This window comes from Haematobia irritans, chromosome 5 (assembly GCF_050003625.1).
Source record: "Haematobia irritans isolate KBUSLIRL chromosome 5, ASM5000362v1, whole genome shotgun sequence".
NCBI lineage: Eukaryota > Metazoa > Arthropoda > Insecta > Diptera > Muscidae > Haematobia > Haematobia irritans.
The window spans coordinates 936,123-960,086 of record NC_134401.1 but is presented as its reverse complement, the minus strand read 5'-3'; the positions used below and the strand labels follow the sequence as shown (position 1 = coordinate 960,086).

The following is a 23,964-nucleotide window of genomic DNA, read 5'->3' as shown; positions in this document are numbered from 1 at the left end:
TTTGAGACCAGATTTAATGATTTATTTATTTATTTATATTATTTATTTATTTATTTCATCTACCGGGCTATTAGCTCTAACAGATTACATATATGTATATAATATAAATGGTAATAATAATTTATACATTATTATCCTGCAAAATTTTGAACAATTTCTTCTTAAATATATATTATGTTTACATACACAACAAGACAAGGTCTTATAATTAAAGTTCAGGATTCTCATAACATAATATGTCAATGTTTAAATTGATATAATAAAAAAGGTTAAACAATAAGGTATATTATAAAAATGTTCATCAACGTATAAGGACTAAATCAAGACATTACAATTAAGATTGATTGGAATTTTGGAAAAATTTAAAAAGATTGATTTTAAAATTTAAGGAGTTACTGTTGCGTTGTAGGGTGTGTGGGAGTGTGTTCCATAGACGTACCGAATGAATAAAAAATTGCCATTCTGACACAAGGTATTTAGATTCTGGTATGCATTTAGAAACTAATTATTTCCGAATAGAATTTTCAAATGCGTACGTTTTTATATGGAAATTTGTTTATTTCATTAAAACTTTAATTGATACAATTAATATACATATTATTTAAAAACGTGGAAATTTTCAATCATTTTCTTCGTTGAGTTTACTTTTTATTTTTTATTAAAAAGTTAATTGTATCATTTAATTTTTTAATTATTTACATTTTCAACTTCAATCACATTTGTTATTTGGAAATATTTTGGTGTTTGTCCATTAATGCTAAATAATCTCCTAAACTGCATTCAAAATCATACATAACCTAAGGACAGGGTGAATAAAAATGGCCTAAATATAAACAACAACATATTTAGACGTGGGGAAATTTGGCAATGATGCACGCAGGATATTTTAAATGTAGACAGCCTACAACATCACAACTTTTCACATTGACACTGGCTATTAATTTTGTGCAGGTTGTTATTTACATGTGTCGAACCCCCCCACACGATAAGAGACTGCAGTACAAATGGTTTACAAGGATGGTCTGAAGAAATCAGCAAGGATTTATATTTGTTTAAAATATTGAATTCAAGTGCATTTTTAAAATCTTTTAATCGTATATTTTAATAGAAAACGCTAAATATCTTGCTGTAGTGCTGTCAATGTAAAACTGTTCTTTGGTAGAGGTGTTCCACACCAATCTACATGCGTTTCGAGAGAGTGTATTTCAATGTAATCACCTCATATATATTTCGAAGGCTTTTAACTTTGGGCGTCATAAATACGTCTCCAACCAGTTTTCCTTGTCACTTTTTGATCTTTAAATTCTCTTGCAATCGTTGCAGTAATAAAACATTAGGGATTACAATGAATGAATGAAAATGAACGGTTCAGGGAATTTTGAAAATTTCAATGTGTGAAGTACATGGTGATACTGATGTGATTGCTAATCAGTAGCAATAGTAATTTAGTTAAACATATTGTTTCATTGAGTATTAAACCTCTCAAGCGGACTCTTCTAAAAAATTGGACAATTGTTATGAGACGTTTGCTATATTAATACATTAAAATTAAACTCTCATAACTCTCATAATTCCAAAATTTCTATTTCTAGTTTCACTATATTTTGGACTTGAAACAGTCATATGAATATTTTCTTTTTATAATGGAAATTTCTTAGCATGATATACCGGTTTATCTTGAAATCTTCAACATCTAAATATTCATTCCTCAATGTATTCCCTATCGCCATTTAAATTTACTGCAATCCATTGAGACTTGCCGGCAAAGTCTTTCGAACAAACAACTCAAAGCTATTTTTGTGAACTGGACTGCACAATGGGAATTTCTATAATTTTGATTTTATGTAGTAGAGAATTAATTGTTGCTCGTATGAAAATGCCACGCGTTCCCATCTCTCTCCGCACCGTAAACATATTTTATTGCGTATTAAACAACAACAAAAGACTTGTGGCTAGCTATATGACTGATTATAATTCGAAACATGTTCCATACGATAGAAGAATCGAAAAAAAAAAAAAATAATAACAACATGCATAAATACTACATACAATCATTTATACAGACTATAATAAAAAAATTCCTTTTAGGAAACAATTTATTAAATATATTCCACAAGCATGCAAAACTGCCAAGGGAGCTTCTGTCTACAGTGAAAAAATCTAACATTTCGCCAGTATTGCTAAAACCAATTTGCTATATGCTTATTAGTATTGTTTATGTTTTTTTTTTTTTCATTTGAGTATTGGTTGGATTTGTGGTCAAACAAAAACTACTACGAAAAATAAACACACAGTTTTAAAAATATAAAATTCGTGCGTACAGAAATAAACAAACATAAAAATATTGAATGACTGAAAACGTGATTAGAAAAAAATAAACGTGCTGAACATTTTCATAAAGATTGGGTATATGCAAATCCAATATACATTTTAAGTTATCATTGGCCAACTGTTGTGCGGCAGCGATTTTACTCTTTAGCAATAAGAAAAGATTAATTTTTCTATATGAATATTGTATATTTCTCCCAAAGAACTCAACATTTTTTGTTCATTAAAAAAAGTATAATTTCAGCATTCTTATATAAGTTCCCAACAAGATTTCATTGGATGTGCAAACCTTATAAAGTAAACATGTCTGTGCAATTTGATTTTAGACAGTATGATTTCAATTTCCGCTAGTGAATATCCCAAAATATTTCCTTTGGTTTTCTATAAATATTTACTTACAGTCTACTGGGGTCTTCAATTTTGCTGGCCTGTATATGCATTCATTCGTATGTATGTATGCCGTTTCCTTTCAAAATCAATTAAATGCATATTTATAAATTTTGTTTGTTTTATGATCTGTGATTTACAATGTAGCAAATGAATATCAATAGGCAACTCTATTGTAACGCATACGATAGGCAGAGAAAATAACAAAAAGTATTTATTGGTTCTGCAATAGGGATTTGGCCAACATACTGATTCCTCCGAAAAAACAAAAACAACAAACAATTTTTTTTCTGAATAAAAAAAAGTTTTGCCCCCCTCTTTCCCCCACATTAAAGAATTAATGGCACTAACATAATTACCCACTTTGTTGTATATGTACAAGTTTTATTTTCCCTTACAACATCTGAAAAAAAGTGAAACTCATACACCCTCAAAAAAAATCGCTTCTTTAACATATGTTCCAAACATATTTTGCAGGAAGCACATATATTATTGGATACTGCCGAAATATTAATATGTTTGTTTTATGTGAACATATTATATGTTTGGAAGCATTTTGAGCCCAAAAAATTATATGCTTGGAAGAATTTTCCCCAAAGAAGATTGTGATCATTCCCTCAAATAATTTTCACTTCCACGAAATTTTTAGTTCTTGGCACCTTTTTCTGTAATACAAATAATGTTGAAGAAATTATTCAATTTTATAATTTTTTTTTTAATTTTACCTTTCGCCTGGACGGAGAATCGAACCGAGGCCCATACGTTTGTAAGCCAACACACTATCCACTGGGCTATGTAGTAGTTATAGTCACCAGTAGACAATTATCGTTACAAGTTACATTTATATAGCATACTTTGCAGCGCCCACGAGCCCATGCAAACATAACATTATTTAAAAGAAACATACATTTGTTGGCCACGTGGAGCAGTGGTTAGCATGTCTGCCTTGCATGCAAAGGGTCGTGGGTTCAATTCCTGCTCCGAACCAATTTTTTTTTTGCAATTTAGTCATTTATACTATATTAAATTTTTATAATGAAACTTCGAAATGTGAGTTATTAAAAATTTACAGTCCCCACATACATAAAATTCTCCTCTCAAGGTGAAAACACATGCTGTTTTTTTTTTCAAATCTCTATGCTCTTGGTTCCGAATGTCTATTCTCTTTACTCCGAATACTTATTCTAATATTCAAATTAAATAATATTTAGACTTAAGCATATACAATTTTTGGCCTTATCATAAATCAGTTTTTCGAAACAACATACAACCGTTTCACAGAAATTGTAAACATATATATGTTTGCTCGAAATTTGTAAATTTATATATGTTTAAATTCACACATATCATTTTTATGAAACATTCATACCCCAAACATAATATATTTTAACATATTAACATATGTGTCCCAAACATTTAGTGTTAGTTTAGGAACATTACATGTTGGCACTTAAATATATTGTGTTTAAAAATTGTGTCCGAAACACATTTTGTTTATATCGGAACATATGAAAAACATATTTTTCTAACAGTGTACGAATCTCTTGGCAAGGCGAAAGCGATTTTTTCATCTCAAATAGAAATTAATTGCAGATGTTGTAATACGGGGCAAATACCTCAACAGCCACAAAAATCATCACCGCATTTCCCCTCAAAATGGTTTAAGGTGGTAAGTGTGTGTAATGAATTTTTGAAAATTGTAAGTACAATGAGCTTGAGGTCAAATAACGAAATGTTCAAGTGTGCTTAAATTTGTTTGAATCATTTGAGCGATTGCTTCATAATTTCCTTTAGGTTTCATCCAATGTAAACAATATCTGTTCTAAACAATCGATTTGCTTTAAAATACATGTAAGCAATACCACATAGGTAAGGTTAAACCGATTTGTATAAAAACAGATGAGAGATTTATTCTTTAGGTAAATTTTGGACTTGGAGATGTAGCCAAAATAATTGGCGTCGATTTAGAAAAAAATAAGAATAGACTGAAGTGGGGTAACGTCGACTTTATACCCATCTGGTGAAGTAATTGATATGTAAAACTACTTACCAAGAGCATTTGAGCCATACCCCATGCAATACCGTATGCTTAGGATAATGACTTACTATCGCCGTGTGGTTTTGTTAACCATACATCATGTTTTCATGAGTACTACCACATGCCAAATAGGTTTGCTGTTTATTTCTCGTAAACTACAATCAGTGTTGCCAGTATTTTTCTGGCTTTTGTCCCCAAATTGCTATGCTTTCGTTCCCCATAAATCCCCAATAAATTTTTGACAAGTTTTTATGAAAAATAATGAAATAGGCTCTGCTATAGAAATTCAGTAATAATTTAAAATAAATGTTTGTCATATAAGATTGCGAGCTGCCATAAGATTCTTCACTTTCTCCACTTAATCCCCAAGTCTCCACTTAATCCCCAAGTCCCCTCAACTCAAGAATTTTGTGCCCATCCACTAAAAAATATCCCCAATTTGGTAGAAAATTCCCTATACCGGCAACACTGACCACAATACATTGTTTACTCATAACAGGTTGGCTGATAAGTCCCCGGTCTGACACATAGATGGCGTCGCTTGTATTAAATGCATATTATTTTTATATAGTACCAACCTTCAAATGATTCGTGTCAAAATTTCACGTCTGTAAGTCAATTAGTTTGTGAGATAGAGCGTCTTTTGTGAAGCAACTTTTGTTATTGTGAAAAAAAATTGGAAAAAAAAGAAATTTCGTGTTTTGATAAAATACTATTTTCTGAAGGGAAAAAATACGGTGGAAGCAAAAACTTGGCTTGATAATGAGTTTCCGGACTCTGCCCGAGGGAAATCAACAATAATTGATTGGTATGCAAGCGTGGTGAAATGAGCACGGAGGACGGTGAACGCAGTGGACGCCCGAAAAAGGTGGTTACCGACGAAAACATCAAAAAAATCCACAAAATGATTTTGAATGACCGTAAAAAGAAGTTGATCAAGATAGCAGAGGCCTTAAAGATATCAAAGGAACGTATTGGTCATATCATTCATCAATATTTGGATATGCGGAAGTTCTGTGCAAAATGGGTGCCGCGCGAGCTCACATTTGACTAAAAACAACAACGTGTTGATGATTCTGAGCGGTGTTTGCAGCTGTTAACTCGTAATACACCCGAGTTTTTCCATCGATATATGACAATGGATGAAACATGGCTCCATCACTGCACTCCTGAGTCCAATCGACAGTCGGCTGAGTGGACAGCGACCGGTGAACCGTCTCCAAAGCGTGGAAAGACTCAAATGTCCGCTGACAAAGTAATGGCCTCTTTTTTTTGGGATGCGCATGGAATAATTTTTATCGATTATCTTGAGGAGGGAAAAACCATCAATAGTGACTATTATATGGCGTTATTGGAGCTATTGAAGGTCGAAATCGCGGCAAAACGGCCCCATATGAAGAAGAAAAAAGTGTTTTTCCACCAAGACAACGCACCGTGCCACAAGTCATTGAGAACGATGGCAAAAATTCATGAATTGGGCTTCGAATTGCTTCCCCACCCACTGTATTCTCCAGATCTGGCGCCCAGCGACTTTTTCTTGTTCTCAGACCTGAAAAGGATGCTCGCAGGGATAAAAATTGGCTGCAATGAAGAGGTGATCGCCGAAACTGAGGCCTATTTTGAGGCAAAACCGAAGGAGTACTACCAAAATGGTACCAAAAAATTGGAAGGTCGTTATAATCGTTGTATCGCTCTTGAAGGGAACTATGTTGAATAATAAAAACGAATTTTCACAAAAAAAATGTGTTTTTCTTTGTTAGACCGGGGACTTATCAGCCAACCTGTTATCTCGTCTATGCTTCTAATTTAGCTCAAGACAATGCTGCACATATGTACTTTCCTCAGTAGACAGACACTTACTAAATTAAAGAAAATTTCCATTTATCAGTAATTGCTTACCAAATTTGATCTAAGTTACCTACCAGATTACTTGGTAATAAAAGTGTGTGCTGGGTAGCAACCCCTTTGAATTAGTGGTATATTGTATATGTTACAGTTTGTTACAGATTCATTGACTTTTTACGTGGAGTGTGGCATATGATTTTAATGTCTAAGGTCACACTAGGCAAATATTTGACCAAATTGAGTGTCAAACACTTTTCCAAATATCTGGATACGGTTTTTGGAAAATAATCCTACAACGATTTTAGATATCCGATATGATCTAAAAATGTCTGTTGGTTTGGTTGTGACGACGGATTCTTTTTTGATTTCTGTGAAATATTTACCCAGTGTGACCATAGCATTAGTTGAAATTGTATTATTTGAGAATTTTTGGCATACCTATTTACAAGGGCTACATATTGTAAAATTTGATCTAATATTTGTTCACTATCCTTCAATACCTTCTATTTTATTGCATCCAAGCAATCACTAACGAAAGAGTGAATAGGAATAAAAGCTAACTTTAACCGGCATAAAACATGTGTAGCACCGGTTAGTAAACATCAAACTTAGCTGATTAAAATTTCACACGCAGTACATGGTGCTGTTAGCGGATATCACGTTGCCATAACGAAGAAAATGTCTAAAACAACCGGCAACTCAACCGGAATTAAGATATTACACAGAACACTTCATTTTGGAGGAGAATGAGATGTTGGTGTTGGTGGTAGTTTTATGGAGCACGTGCAAATGTTTACACAGTCTGTGTGTGTGTGGAGGAATTCCAGTTATATTTCATTGTAGTTTTCAATTATCCATTAAGCCTTCCGTTCGCCCTTATGGATCTCGGAGAACAAGGTGTATGAGGGACCTCGAACGCTATACAATGTCAACACAGTGGTGTGACGTGAACATTTTCACTGTTTCTTCACGGTAGGTTTGTGAATTAATTCAATTTGTTGAGGTGCATTTTGTAATTTAATTATGATTTAAATGCGACATGATTTCATTTACACCCCACTGCTGAATGATGCCCTTCTGCTTCTGTTAGACCGGCAATATCCTTTGTTTGGGTCTTAGCACAAGCAGACATGGAATAAAAGGTGGCAATTCATGTCCAAAACCTCACACATCACCACATCACCCTTTTCAACTAGTATGAGGCCAACCTATTTGGCTAAGAGCCAATCAATATTGGTCGGAATCCACAAAACCTACATCTATATGACTATAACAATGTAGTATCTACAGCAACAATAAGCGTACTTACTTACGTATGAGGGCTTTTGTATTGTGAAATATGTGAACATTCATCCAATCTCATATGGATACGAGTACTCATTCTGGAATTGTTGATTGCACCCTTATTCGCTTGTAATGAACATTGATTTTTTAGAAGTGTCATACTAAAGTTTTGTACAAGTGAAGGAGACCATCATGATACACTACAACTTTAATATTTCTTCACATTGTAAAAGACAAACATTATTTTCTGTTCTCCGAAACGAAATTTCGAACAAATTAATTTAAAGGTGATACACCGAAATTTAAGATGGAATAAAATTGATTATAGAATTTGATGTGTTTTTTTATTCAAACCAGGAGATCTTTAAACTTATCTTAAACTCTGCAGTAATAATGCATTCAATAGGATCACTTCACTTAATACGGATTTAAGTGATTCTTCGAAAGAATTCGTTAGATTTCTCCTTTTACAAACTTACTTAATAACCTTAACCACACCAATAATAAAAAAATGTTCACGTCAAAACAAATGTTTGTAGGGTGCAAGGGAAATCATAACCTGAACACTGTAATTCATAACCATTTATTGATTGATTATCGCAAGTGTTGCATTTACTCAATATTTATTTGTTTGCTTTAATTAGACTTTAGTGCTTCTCATTTTAGTATCAACCATGGGCTCTTTCACACCTCTTCTGGTCCTCTTCAATTTTGTAGCCACCAACATTGTAATCATTGTCATGTAAATTGCTTTTGTTGTTGTCGCTTTTGCTTTTTGTCATAAATATTTACCCATTGCCCTAGTGTCGAAATCATAAATTTATGGACTCTCGTATTTGGATACTTTGGACACTGGCCAAATGTTGTGCGGATGCACCATAAATTAAAAAAAAAAAAAAAACAGACGGGGACAAGAGCACCGCAATATCAAAATCAGAGCAAGAAAAGTCTTACTTGAGAATTGTCTTTGTCTTGCTGACAAGAAAAACAAAAACCACATCGCCATTTCAATCTCAAGATAGAGTGGGTAAAGAACACATATAATCTCTGATAGATGGACTGGATGTCTTTCTATCTGACTGGCTTGTTTGCGGCTGTGGAAAATGTTTATATGTGGAATTATATGCATCATTGCGTATAGGAGGGCTTTGGCATAAAAATCACATTCGTACGCATTAAATTTACAAAATGACCTTGGACTTTGGGGCCCTTTTTGTTTCGCCCAGCAATGCTTACATAATCCAGCATGGACCAAAACGTTGCCAAACACTTATCAGATGATGACAAGATATTCAAACAAATAGCCACATTGACTTTAAAATACTTTAAATGCGACCTCGAATGGATTTTGAATTTCTTTCAACTTTTGGCGGAGAACAAGATAAAGCTCGTTGGTTGAGAACTTGTTCTTGTTTGCCTTTTTTGGTGGGAGCAGAAATGATTTGGATCAAATATGATACTTAATAAGCAAACTTTAAACATATTTAGATCGAAGTGTTTAGAATTTGGTGTTTGATAAATCATAAGGTAAACTATTCTTTCTTGAATTATTAGGCAATGCAGGAAAAAATGTGTCGTGGAACCAAAACACCAACTCAGAAATTTCACAAAACTTCTGTAATGCACTCATTAAAATTTTCCTTAAATAGTGGTCGCTACACCCTCAAAAAAATCGCTTCTGTAACATATAACCCAAACACATTTTGCTTCAAGCATATATATTTTCAGAATTGGTCCAAACAAAATATTGTTAGTATTGTTCAAACATATTATGTTTCACCTTAGGGCATACACTGTTAGTAAAAAATTTGAATGAAATTTTCTATGTGTGCATATATTTTTAAGGCGCCAATTGGTTACTTCCATTATTTTACTTGCAGCATACTCTCTAGGTCTCTCTTTCTAAACACATATATGTTTATAGGCTATTTCCAAATTAATATGTGTTTGCATCTAAGCATATTATATTTACAAACATTTTATGTCCCAAACATAATATGTTCTAACATATTAACATATATGTCCCAAACCTGTTATGCTAGTTTATGAGCATTATGTGCTTGCACTTAAAACTGTTATGTTAAAAAATTTGAGTTCCAAACATATAATTTGTACACCCAAACATATGAAAAACAGTCTTTTTCGTCCGTATATAAAAAATCGGGTTACTTATTTTTAATATTAGAAAAGAATAGCTATGCATTTTAACAGAGTGAGTGCAATAGATCATCCGATGCCTGTGCTACACATATTATTTTCTGCACTGAAAAAAATATTGTCGTGAGGTCAAAGATTTCATGTCTTTAAAATACGAATACAAATTTTGCTTAGCATAGAAGACGCATTTCTCTAAAATAAAGTTATTTTCCTTGTCCAAAAGTCGATAAACTGTTCATTGAAGTCGTATTGTCCTTATAATTAAGTGATTTAACTTCTAAATGGGTATCGTAACATGAAAGAAAAAAATTTTGGGCCAAGGTCAACTTGACTTTAATAATTCAGAAAAATTCTTTAAATTTAATGAAATTGTCTTTAAATTTGTTGTCTTTTTGCATCTTGACTACAAAGCAAACTATCGTTCAAATATAGGACATGTTTTTCAAAACTTTATTTTAAAGAAGTTTTTTACTTCAAACATAGCATAATTTCTACTGGAAGTCGAGTCCTAATTTGGAAAATAAAGTTGCCGTTAACTCGTTTTTAAAGGACTTTGATAGCATATGAAGAAAAAAAGCTGAGAAAGCGAAAAATTAATATTTGCTTCCTAGAAGCAAGTACACAAAACCTAAATTTAAAAGTGAATTGTGTCTTAAAAGTATCCTTACTTGTATTCTCCGCTTCTTTGGCTCGCAATCAATTCCAAATTTTTTAAAGTAAATACAAAATCTTTGGAACCGAGTATGCTTTTTTTTCAGTGTGAAATCAATGTAATCAAATTTTTATCATTCTCTATCTATGGAGGTCATTTAAAAGATATACTAACAATTTTAATTAGCAAATGCAAGTTTTCTATCCATATAGCACTGTGTGAGTTATGTTTTTCCTTTCAAACTATTAGTAGTTGTTTTGTTTATCTTATATAATTACCAGCATAACCTACAATGTTCAGCCATGAAAAGAACATGTGTCAACATTCGCTGCAACATCAACAAATCAGTGTTTCCACCATGGTTCGTAGTTTTATAATTTAATTTTCTGTGTACATAATCATAACAACAAAATTGGGTCGCATCCGCTAGGTCATATGTAATTTAAACCCCCACCCTTCATCGTTACATGGATAAATAATAATGCCACTCAACAAAAAAATGGCTTAATTTTATTTTGATTAATGGAACTTATATTTTGTATTGTAGATTAAAAAAAATAGAGAACAAAAAATCGAACGGAAACAATAATTAGAAATTACATAATTAAAAAGTATTCTTCACAAACCAAACAAAAAAATTAGGTCAGTTTAGAGGTCTTTTAAATAAATATTGAAAAATTTTGTTTATATTTGTTACAGACAAATTTTATGGCATTCATGAATTTTATGATATCACATGAATAATTAAAGAAAGGGATAAATATAAAACAAAATTTAACATTTTTGGTTAGTACGGTTGATTTAGAATTTTATGGAGTATTTTATCTAAACGTAGATAATGCGAGATATGTTAAATGTGACACAACAGGTATCAAACTATCCGATTCTATGTTCAGTACAATTCTAAAGGACCTTCTTCTTAATTGAAGTACAATTTGCAAAAAAATAGATCGCATTAATAAAGAAAATACACAAAAACAAAATTTAGAGAATCTGTAAAAGGTGAAAAACCAGCATTGTCCGATTTTATGCTCAGTTCAATCCTAAGGGACCTTCTTCTTATAGCCGCCATAATGAGGATCTATGCAAGGTAAAAGCTTATAATCATCTCCTCCCGGTAATGCTTTTACCTTTCCTCCACATACGGCGTCAATGTAGGATCTTTTTTCTCAGAATTTATAAAAATACCTTGAGGAGTTTGCTCTCAACTACAAGTTTGATGAGGATTCGATAGAATATGCCTTTCTGGTGCTATTAATACGCATCGGTAAAGTCGGTAAAAAACCCATACAAACATCGAATATCGTTCATAGTACCAATTTATGTTATATGGCTGATATAGAAATGGTTCCATATCAGCTCCATAAGAATTTAATTTTTGTTAATAAAAAAAATAAAATAAATTTTGTAAACAAAATATACCCGCTTAACTTTACATTTAGTTAAAACTTATTGCCCTTAAAAATGATAAAGAAAACAAAAGAGGTTCTGAACGTTCTTAACAATAAGTGTATTTATAAACTTGGCCCATATATTCGGCTGTGTGATAATATAAAAAAAGAATTTTTGAAAGTTATTGGTTTCAGGTGGACAATGCTGCTTTGTTCGGTATTCCAAAGGCATTGACCGACTTTTTTTTAGAGATATATGGGAATTAGACCTAAAGCGAATGACATGTGAGTAAGTTAATTGCATTTGAACTTTGTATTAACCATCATGTGTACAAAGAATTTTATTTGGTATAAATAAACTTATTTATTTTGTACACTAAGTATATGTTTTGGTATTTTTAATACTTCTCACATATCCCCACTTTATTCTGTTTCTTTTTTGCATTGTGCTCAAAACGTGTTTCGGTTAAAAATAAAACACAAAGACCTAATAGTATGGCTCACGGCAACGAAAATCGATCCACTTGTTTTGGAACACGTGAGCTGTGCAGGCAGGTGGCAAATTGTATGATAAATAAAAGGATTACAAGAAGGTTCTCTCAATGACGTTGTTTTTATTTTCAAGATACACGAATGTCCAACAATACTAAAAGCAAGCTAGTATAGGATCCATTTATGTATTTAAGACTCAAGGAAGAAAAAAAACATTTGGGTAATTTGAAAATTTTATGAATTTTTTTCAATTGCTCTATGTGGATGTAGAAGTCCCATACTTTTTGTATTAAAATTTTAATAAAAACTAAGTATTAAATAAAAAGTATTTCTGTAGTATTTGCTGCTAAAAATCCAAGAATGCCTTAACTGACCTTCCATGTATCTAATGCTTGGATGATAGATGTGTAATGAGGGGAAAACTCAAGGGAAATAATTGGTTTTAATTTTTAGCGTATCAAAAATATAAACTAAGTTTTTCTAATATCTTTAAGGTCCTTAACATCAAGAGAGATAAATGCAGATATAGTACTATGCTACCCCAATAAGATCCATATCAAATCTGGGAAGCAAGACAATTAGTTTTGTGACATTATTATAAATTGCCCCATGGAATATTTCTATGCAAGCATTATAAGAGTGTGCCGGAAGAAAATCGAACTTGAAAAAAAAAAAAAAAATACTTTCCATCGGAACGAACTATTAAACAAACGAATTTCTCTTTTGTTTAAAGTACTTTCTGTAAAAGTACATAAATCTGAATTTTAGATAAAAGTTGTAACGATTGTTTCGAATTGATTTGTTTTTTAGACAATTTTTGTTCGTGAAAAGAAAACTTTCTGTGTCGTTCCTCAGCAAAGAAAAAAGATATATGTAGAATACCACACTGAAAAAATATGGTTTCAGACCTAGGCCAATATCTAATCTTATAGCAATTAGATATAATCATATCTTACCACTTTTCGGATTTGCTCAGATCTAATTAGATCTCTCAATTTTTACTCAGCCGTGATTGAAGTAATTTCAATTAAAAATTAATTGGATAAATTAGAAGTAATTTCAGTTAAAAATTAATTGGATTATTAATTTTGTAATTAAATACAAAAAAAAATATTTCTTTCTATGTACAGTCTAAAGGGGTTCATATTTAATCGAAAGGAGAAACTGCCAAACTTTCTTATTTTGCAATAGTTTGATTAATTCTTGAATTCATATATTGGTAGGTTACGTTAGGTTAGGTTATGTGGCAGCCCGATGTATCAGGCTCACTTAGACTATTCAGTCCATTGTGATACCACATTGGTGGACTTCCCTCTTATCACTGAGTGCTGCCCGATTCCATGTTAAGCTCAATGACAAGGGACCTCCTTTTTATAGCCGAGTCCGAACGGCGTTCCACATTGTAGTGAAACCACTTAGAGAAGCTTTGAAACCCTCAGAAATGTCACCAGCATTACTGTGGTGGGATAATCCACCGCTGAAAAACTTTTTGGTGTTCGGTCGAAGCAGGAATCGAACCCACGACCTTGTGTATGCAAGGCGGGCATGCTAACCATTGCACCACGGTGGCTTGGTAGGCTAATTTAATTTTTTCAAAATTAAAAAAAAAAAATTCAAAAGTATACCCTCATATTAACCTGATTGTGATCACTGTACATTCATGATAATGGCAAAGGTTTGTTATAATTTGAAAAGAATTATAACAAAAACGTGATTACGTTTTGCCGGCATATTACCCTTACGCTTGGCAAATACATTCATCCGTCTGCTCGTCCGGCTTTGTAAATGTTTATGATTGAATGATTTTTGATTTTTATTATTATTTATTTTTATTGTTTAATTCATTTAACCCACACACACTAGGGGGGTTTGTCTTTTCATATGTGCGTCTAGTTGAGTCAACACTTGAAATTAGTTTATCACCAAGTTGGTCGCAAATTTTACTCGTAGTGCGAGACGAACAGGCTGTGTGTGGTTAGAATTTGATTGTTATCATATAGAAAAAATGCGTGTATGGAAACGTGATTAGAGAATTCAATTAATATGTGTATTTTATTTAGTATTTTTTTATTGTGTAAAAGAAAATTTCACTGTGACAGTCTATAAAGATTTGAAATCTAACTGAAAATCTTAAAACTACACTCAAAAAAAAGTGAACTCTCTATTTCACTAAAGCCAATTTTACTTTCGTTTAGTTCATGGAATTATTATGTTTGGAGAAAGTTTCCTCTACTCTAATAATTTTTTGTGTACGTTAGTTAAATTAACTAAAACCGAGGAAAAAAATATACACAAATGAAGGATAAAGATTAACTAAATTCGTGTCTTCCACAAAATAGTTCAATAATTCTTTAAATTTGTAAATTTTACTACAAATTCGTTGATCATGAACTTCGTATGTCACTAAAGACATTCTTGCAATTTTGAACTCCAATTTTTTCCTTCAAACTACAAAATTTTCTTTAACAAGTGAAAAAACTTAATTATGTCTAATAAATTTTCTTGAATTTGTCGAAAAATATTTACTTATTTTTATGACATCGGCGTGATGCCAGCGTTTGTTATACTGTTTAGTTAAAAATTTCTAAAAATATTCAAAATTTTCTAAAATTAACCGAAATTTTTCTTCCTGGTGGGTTCACTATTTTTTCAGTGTATCAAACCATACTACATTCCACTATATTTAGAAACTATCACTTTAATAGAAATTCTACTCCCCCTAATGTATGTTATACTCATTCGCACTTAATATTATATGTAACGTAAATCTCTCATTTTAGATATTATGTTATACTTAGTTTTCAATTTACTATGAATTTCCTGGTTACAAGGTATAATTTTACTTTAAATTTATGTGCTTGCTACCAATGGTCAATATCGCGGAAATTTATCGAGCTAGAGACACATTAACGTTAACATTCATAAGAATACGTCAACCATACGTCTGATATATAAATACATGCAAATGTAGTATAACTATCATCTACCTAAATATGTAAATATTTCCAACCATTTATGCCGTATCGAATTGGATGAATACAATCGTCAATGGAGAGACAACATGTTTATGGCTGAGCACCATAAGCACCCTATTTGGTCAGCTACAAATTAGTTTGTTGTTCTAAAACTTCCGCTACCGGGAAACTGTACAAAATCTCATCATATAATAGCTGGATGCAACATTGATAAGATGGTCTCTGGACAGAGTTCAAAATTATTACTGATTATCCAACAAACAAACAGAGCTCAATGATGTTTTTTAAGGCTTTATCCAATTCCATGGTTTATCTGTATTCCAAATGAAATGGGATTTCCTTCGCTTGCCGACTCTGAGAGTTTGTCAATGATGTTGATGTGGGATTTGCATACAATACTCCATTCAAACAGAAATTGAAACAATTACATGTCATTATCGCACCATGACACTCTTTGTTTGGGATAACATCAGACAGCCCCCCACATACATTAACAGAAATTGGAATGAATCTGGGTCACAACATGTTCAGTTGAAATTAAACAACGAAAAACCCATTAACACTTAACATTTCCACTGTGTTGTACTTTCGTCAAATGATGGTTGAAGGTAGCTAGCAAACCAATGTAAAATTTCAACTAAGTTGAAGACGACAACAATCCCACTACACATTCTGCTTCAAGCATATATATTTTCAAGATTGGTCCAATCAATATATTGTTTGTATTGTTCAAAAATATAATGTTTCACCTTAGGCATAGACTGGTAAAAAAAAAACTTTTAATGACATTTTCTTTGTGTGTATTTTATTTTTTTTTAGGCTGGCGCCTTGGGTACTTCCATTTTTATACTTGCAGCATACTCTCTCGGTCTCTCTTTCTAAACACATATATGTTTATAGGCAATTCTAAATTAATATATGTCTGCATCCACACATATAATATTAACAAAAAATGTTATGTCCCAAACATTATATGCTTGCACTTAAAAATAATGTGCTTAACATTTTAGTCCCAAACATACAAGTTGTACACCCAATCATATGAAAAACAGTCTTTTTCTTCCGTGTAGAGGGAAAACTAACTTTGATATGACAATGCTTCGTTAGAAAATCTTGTGGTCTGTGCTAAATGATATCAGAGTTCTATTTATTAATGACCCCAACTATCACTTCTGAAATTAACCACAAACCTATTTGTGATACCATTTTTAGAGATATTATTCAACTTTATTGTATTTCCATAAAAAGCTTATAGAAAATTATACGATATAATATTAATAAATACATATTTAAGGCCATTATATTGAGAGATTTCCTCTTGGATTCTAGGAAAGCCCTTTCAAATCGCATTTAATTACACAAGAATTAGCGTTGATTCAAATAGTGTTACCAAGTTAAAAATAACACTCATTGAAATAAAATTGTTAGATATTTTATTCAGATTTATTACAATTATAATTGAATATTTGAGTGAATTTTTCTATTACGTCGCACATTAATGACATGAGATACTTTTAACGGCAGAGAAAATATAATTAATTATGGCATTAGTCTAATTGGATTGCAGGGGCGTAGTTAACAAATTAGGGTCTGGGTACCGATCTCAAAATAATTTTGGCACCAAAAATTTCTATAAATCTTAAAAATGAAGAAACATCAGAATTTATACAAATCGATTTAGTATACAACGTAATTCGTATATGCATTTCGAAATATTATATGAGTGTACATAAATCTAGAAGATGTATCATTAAAAGAAGTTCCCCAAATACAATTGACCCCTATTTGCAGTTTCATAAAATTTTTACGATGTTTTGTTTGGTTTCCTTAAGTCCATTCCACTCCTGTATTGCAGAAGTGCCAGTAATAAAATATTCTGCTTACATGGGTGCTGGTAGTCAATCCATCTTAGCGTGGGGCGTGTATACGTGTAAGTTGTACTGTCAAGTGGGATGTATTCTTCCAATTAAATTTTATGGATAAATATTCATATTCTTCGCTAAAGCAGGCGTTCGTTGATTTTTCATGTGTCACAGAGTTTTGTTAATTTCAATGGAGTAATGCCACATCATGCCGTACGCCTTGCTTGCTAGGCGATCATCCCTCCCTATTTCCATCTCCTGCAGATGAGGCAATGTGTAAAGTGTTAATGGATCTTTACAACTCACTGTTAAATGATGCTTCTCCATTCTCCAATTGGGGAGACAGAATGACTAAAAATGCTGATATTAATGCGTCGATAGATTTACCCCTGCCGAGATAACCAAACCACGAAGTCACACCAAAAATTGACACCATGCAAAGAGAAGCCTCCAATGGATAAAATTAACTTTGTCTCCGCATTGTCCATATGTCTGTCGTACAATAGTTTGTTTAATCTGTCTGCTGGGGTTCGTCCAATATGTTTGAGTGACTCACTTCTCTCCGTGGTTGCCGATGCCGTAGTTCAACGCTGTTCGTTGTTGATTTGTAATTAATTCCGGCAATGCAAATTTATGTATTTGAGTTTTTTTGTTCCTCCATTTTTTTCGAAGCCCTTTATGGCGTAAAAAAATTATCGGGGTATTTATTTGATGTTGAGCTGGCATGAGTCTTCATTTAGTGTCTAAGCTAATTTGACTACGTAAGGCGAGAGCAAACTACCTGGAACCATCATTACACACATTTTGTGTTTATTTTTACTAGTTGTGTGGAGGAACAAACGACTCATATTTTAACCATACCCCCTCCAGTTCAAATATATTTATGAGTTGTGAAATAGTAGCTGAACAAATTGTCACCATCAGTCATAAATGACCAAAAAATAGGTTGCAATATTATTTCAAATGTAAACGCTTATGTTGTTGACATTTTTTCCATTGATGAAATAAATGACAAATTTGGTATGTGACAGATAGTATAGGGAAAAATAAACTATTCTACAAAAACAATTTTGAATAATTAAATCTATGTTCCACAATATGTGATTCTGAAGAGATTGATCGGGTGACTTTGAGAAATTCAGAATAGACAGAACCCATGGAGACATGATGGTAGAATGTCCTCCAGGCATACCAAGGATTATGGGCTTTATCGACAATCGCTTGGTTTTATGTACAGTTTGACCGCCTTGCATGCAGAAATAACTGTGTTCAGTATGAGACTTTAACGAAGCTAAATTGGGGCAATACTCTAACGTTTTTTTTTTATGCGAAGAAGACGAATCCCTCAATGATGCCGGTAACTGAAGTGTTTTTCATAAACTTTTGCTAATTACATACATATATGAATTTTGTGAATTTTAATATAATTTTAGTTTACGGCAATTTTTCTAAATTCTACCAATTAAACAAGGCTAATTGCATACACGTGACTTTTGCAATTTCAAACCATTGATTTTATCACAATGGTTAATATAGTGGATTTAGTGTTAATTGATCAAATGAATTTTAACTGTCCACACCACATGTACCTCTCTTTGTAGTCCATCTCTTCCTCTTCTTTTCTCCTGGTTTGTATTCAATTAAATAAGAATTAATTGTATCGTAATTAAAATCTAAAAATTCTTTCTGGTTAAAATTAATTCATTACAGATCTATAAATATTTATAAAAGCTCCCATACCAGAGTCTAGCTCTTAAAGTCTACAATTATTTCCAATGCACTGTATGCCCGCCTTTTCGATGGCAAACGCAATCATCACTCATAGATACTCACAGACGGCCATTTGGATTGGATGTCTTCTTTGATTGTGTGTTTATGAGGAAAATAACATTATCAATTGAATTTAATTAAATTGTTGGCGAGAGGTTAAAGATTTCATTTAAAATAAATTCCTCCAACCAGTGAACACCGGTTTAAGAATATTAATTTATAAAGTTCGCAAGTAGCAGACCAAAAATTATGTTTTTTTGAGAGCTGAGGATGAAGAGTGTTTGAAATTATTGGTATATTAAATATTATTTATTGTAACAAGACAAGATGCGAGCCACCGTGGTGCAATGGTTAGCATGCCCGCCTTGCATAAACAAGGTCGTGGGTTCGATTCCTGCTACGACCGAACACCAAAAAGTTTTTCAGCGGTGGATTATCCCACCTCAGTAATGCTGGTGACATTTCTGAGGGTTTCAAAGCTTCTCTAAGTGGTTTCACTGGAATGTGGAACGCCGTTCGGACTCGGCTATAAAAAGGAGGTCCCTTGTCATTGAGCTTAACATGGAATCGGGCAGCACTCAGTGATAAGAGAGAAGTTCACCACTGTGGTATCACAATGGACTGAATAGTCTAAGTGACCCTGATACATCGGGTTGCCACATAACCTAACCTAACCTAAGACAAGATGCGAGAACATTCAGGCCCCTGAGTCTTGTCCAGTCATATGCCATTCTTAGACCCTCTATACTTAGCTCTATTTAAGTTACTAAATAGACAAGTTAATAGCAAATTGATTTGAGATATATACATATATCTCAAATTAGACTAGTTCCACGAATAATAAAACGGAACAACTTCTTACGAAATTTGCATTTTACCCTTTATAACCTCTAACATTTGGTAATACCTAACTTCGCTCTCAACAGCATATATATGGAGATTTGTATCCTAACAATGCATACCTAATTCTCACACTTCCATTTCATGAGAAGTAATCACATGAAATTATTCCATACACATACAACCGCTATTAAGGCAAATTGGTTACCACCTTTTACAACAAACAACGTAGTACTAGATGAAGCAAAAGAAGAAGAAAATAAAGTAGGAAGAAGAAATTGGAGTTAAATTCGAAATGAATTTCGGAATTGAATCTTAACCACACATCTCCCAATTCGAGGAAAAATCCAAATGTTATTTAAACATCGGTCATGAAAAAATGTCAAATGTCATGCCAGATTGGTTGACTAATGAGTAATAATTAAGGACTTGTGCATGAAGAGGACGGGAGTTTTGCTTTTAATTATGTATTACCCCCTTGATATAATTGTTTTCCCACTTGAATTCTAAAAATACTTTATATATAGAGGTGTTTTTACCCTTACAGAAATTAGAGTGGGCATTAATAGAATGAATATTGATTAAATTCATTAGTATATTAAACAAGATGATTGGAGATATTCAGGATATTTACCAATATTCAATTAATATCATGTAGCACTTTAATCTGGACTTGTTTTTGGGGGTAACTGTTTATTAACATAAATGGTAAATTTCTTCCTTATCAATGAGTGCTTAAATTTCCCAATGGGACCTACAGAAACATCTTTTCGGTATAGACTACATGACTATGAAAGACGGGTATTCATACACTTGCTACGGTCATCTATACTTCACTATTCAATTAAGAAATTTAACAAAATATTGTGTTTTCGTATTTCATTCATTTTTGAAAGGCTAAAAACCACTTTCATATAGCGGTGAAATTTATAGACCTTTGAATCCATTGAGTACTGTTATTATTGGCCATATTTATTCGTGCTCCGCTCTCTTGTGTACATTCAAATGTACCCATATTAATTCCGTATGCATACACAGATGTACATGTGAACCTTAATCCATGAGTTCAATCAACTTTTCACCATATCCAACATGTGAATACATTGTAGGTTACTATCCGCCTTCATATGTCGCTATAAAAGGGTGTAACGAACAGTGTCATTTCATTGATAAACGAAAAAATACATTTGTTTGTAATAAATAAGAGTATGGCCCCACAAGGCAAATATTTGACCAAAACGAGTGTCAAACTTTTTACTAGGAGCATTTGGGAAGTATCTGGATACAGTTTTTGGAAATCGCTCATATGATGATATTGATATTATATATCCAAATTGAGCTAAAACGGTTTGTTGGTTCCACTATTGCCACGAAATATTTTTTGACTTCTGTCAAATATTTGCCTAGTGTGACCGTACCATAAGTCTCTTCACCGTTCTTTGTGTGAGAAACCGATCAAGCACATATTTGGTATGTATACCAAACACTAAAGCCAGAACTAAATACACTACACAAGAAATAGATCAGGATTTTCTTTGATGTTCTCATGCCTCCGATACCCCAATATTTTGTAAAAATATTATTTAGTATATTATATTATGACTTTCAATTTTTTTTTTCTTATATGCGTTTTTTTTTCTTATAGACAATTATTGCATATAAAAAAGTGAATATGCTTATAATTCATTTATAAGAATATATTTTTATAGGATTATATTTCACAAAGATCTTTTAGAAAGAAGTAAGAAAATGTCGGTTTATAGTTTTTTTGTTCTTATTAAAAAAGTTAAAATTGAGAATTTAAGAACTCCAATCTGAAAAACTAGAATAAACAAAATATACAAAATTAAGTCAATATGTAATTTTTAAGTGAGCTTAGTTTTATAGTCTTTTCTGATACCACTATGATAATTGCTTAGCTATGATATGTAATATTTTTAAATATGTGATAGGTAATTTTTAAAGGTGCTTAGTTCTATTGTCTTTTGGGGTATCACTATTTAGCTAAATTCTTAGCTATGATTTAAAATAATCTTAAAATAAAAAACAAAGGATATTAAAAAACTCCAATATAATAAAATAACAAGTTTCTTATTGGAAATTTTTTGTAATAGGATTTTGGTCTAGTGTGATTGCCAGTTTGATCTTTTATCAGTTTTTTTTTTCATATACACGCTTTTCTTATATGAAACATTTTTCGCACCAAAACACAGCAAAAAGACATGATGTTGTTGCTACATTTTCTTACATGCGTTTTTTCTCATATGAGATGTGCTTATATCCGTTACCTACTCTACATAAAACATATTAGAAAAATATATTTGTTTTATTTTTATTCTAGTTAGAAATGAGAATAGATAAAATTTATATTTATTGGAATCTTAAGATATCAACACATATAAACACATTGTTTAAAGAATAATAGAAACATACAAGCACACTCATTTTTTTCGAATTAAATATTATTCTTGCCAATAGTCAATCAATATGACGTAAAATTTATATAACATCGAATTAAAAAAAATGTTTTCACATATATTCATATAAATAAATACTTATTTAATGTTGAATGAGGCTAACCTGTATCAATGTGCATTTACTAAACAGACAAAGTAATAACAATGCACTTATTTCTTATAAAGCCCACAGTATTCGTATGATAAAATAAAACGACACAGAAATGCATAACTGAAAATGCCGTGAAATTGTGCAAACTTTTCGTCAGAGTTGAAGTACCAATAAAAAAGAAAACAAGGAAATCTCTTTTTTATAAGTTTTCTCAACATGAGCCGCTTTGTCTGGTGACTAAAGTATGACAACAATAAATAAATCCAAGGTATTATTGTTAAATATTTTTGCAATATTTCCATCAGTAATTAAAGATTGGACAGTAAAATTGATTTCTCTTAACAAAATATTTCATTTAACAAAGGATTTCGTAATAAAATATAATATTCTTTGCTACACCAGTTGAACTATTGAACCAACTACGTTTTAATGTATAACTTCTTGTTTTTAATAACAGAAATAACAAAAAATCAATACATATATATTTTATGTATATATACTTTATGCAAGATACGATACTTTGTATCTGCCAAGTAAATACTTTTATTTCGTTTTCCCCTCAAAGTAATATAAATATCAACAAATACAAACATGCAGTTCTAGAAGAAGAACATCGTTTACCAAACACAAAATCCTCTCTGCAGTAAACTCCTGTCATATGGTCTCACAAAAGGCTCATTAGTTTCAATATTCTTTGCCAAAACAACACATGCGCAATGTCGCCTTGGAGATATAAGAAATTTCCTTTTTGACAAGTCGTAACACAAATAGTGGACTAAGAGGCTGGGGCCACTTATTATTTAAGTTGATGTGGAGAGAAGTTATGTAGATGAGTTGGGAATAATAGGCCAAGGGATATGGCACACAAATACTTATACACTACCGCATTAATAGCCTTGATATTATTTAATTAAAATTCCCATGGGGAGTTACATTTGTTCATTTTAGGTAAATGTCACGAAACTTTCAATGGTAGAATAAAATTAATGCTTTATACCGATGTAAGTGTAACTATTGGCTAAAAGCTGAAATTATAGCAACTTTAGTATTACTTTATGTTAAGCATAACAAATTAAAATAACATAAGAAATTCTTTACAATAATTATGGGAAAAAGCTAAATTAATTGTTTAGTCGTGGAATTGACTAATAAATGGATCAATGGAATCAAAAAGTAATAGTTACATGTGATAAAGTTTGTAAAAATGAACAAAACTACTCGAAAAACATATAACTATTAGCCAGTGACCAGATTTTGTCTCTTCATTATATTTTGGCTTCATTATTCATTCGCTTTATTTGAAATTATGTCAGTGCGAGGGTATTCCTAGCTCGATTATTTGACTCATAGGAGAAACTTGCATTTGGTTAGGCTT

The 23,964-nt window shown here is 32.0% G+C and overlaps 1 protein-coding gene across 3 annotated transcripts in view; it reads right to left on the bottom strand.

The window, feature by feature from the left end:
• The window catches only part of gol (ring finger protein goliath), a 34,399-nt gene that overhangs the window by 8,258 nt on the left and 2,177 nt on the right, over nt 1–23,964 (bottom strand). The gene's annotated exons all lie outside the window — the stretch shown is intronic.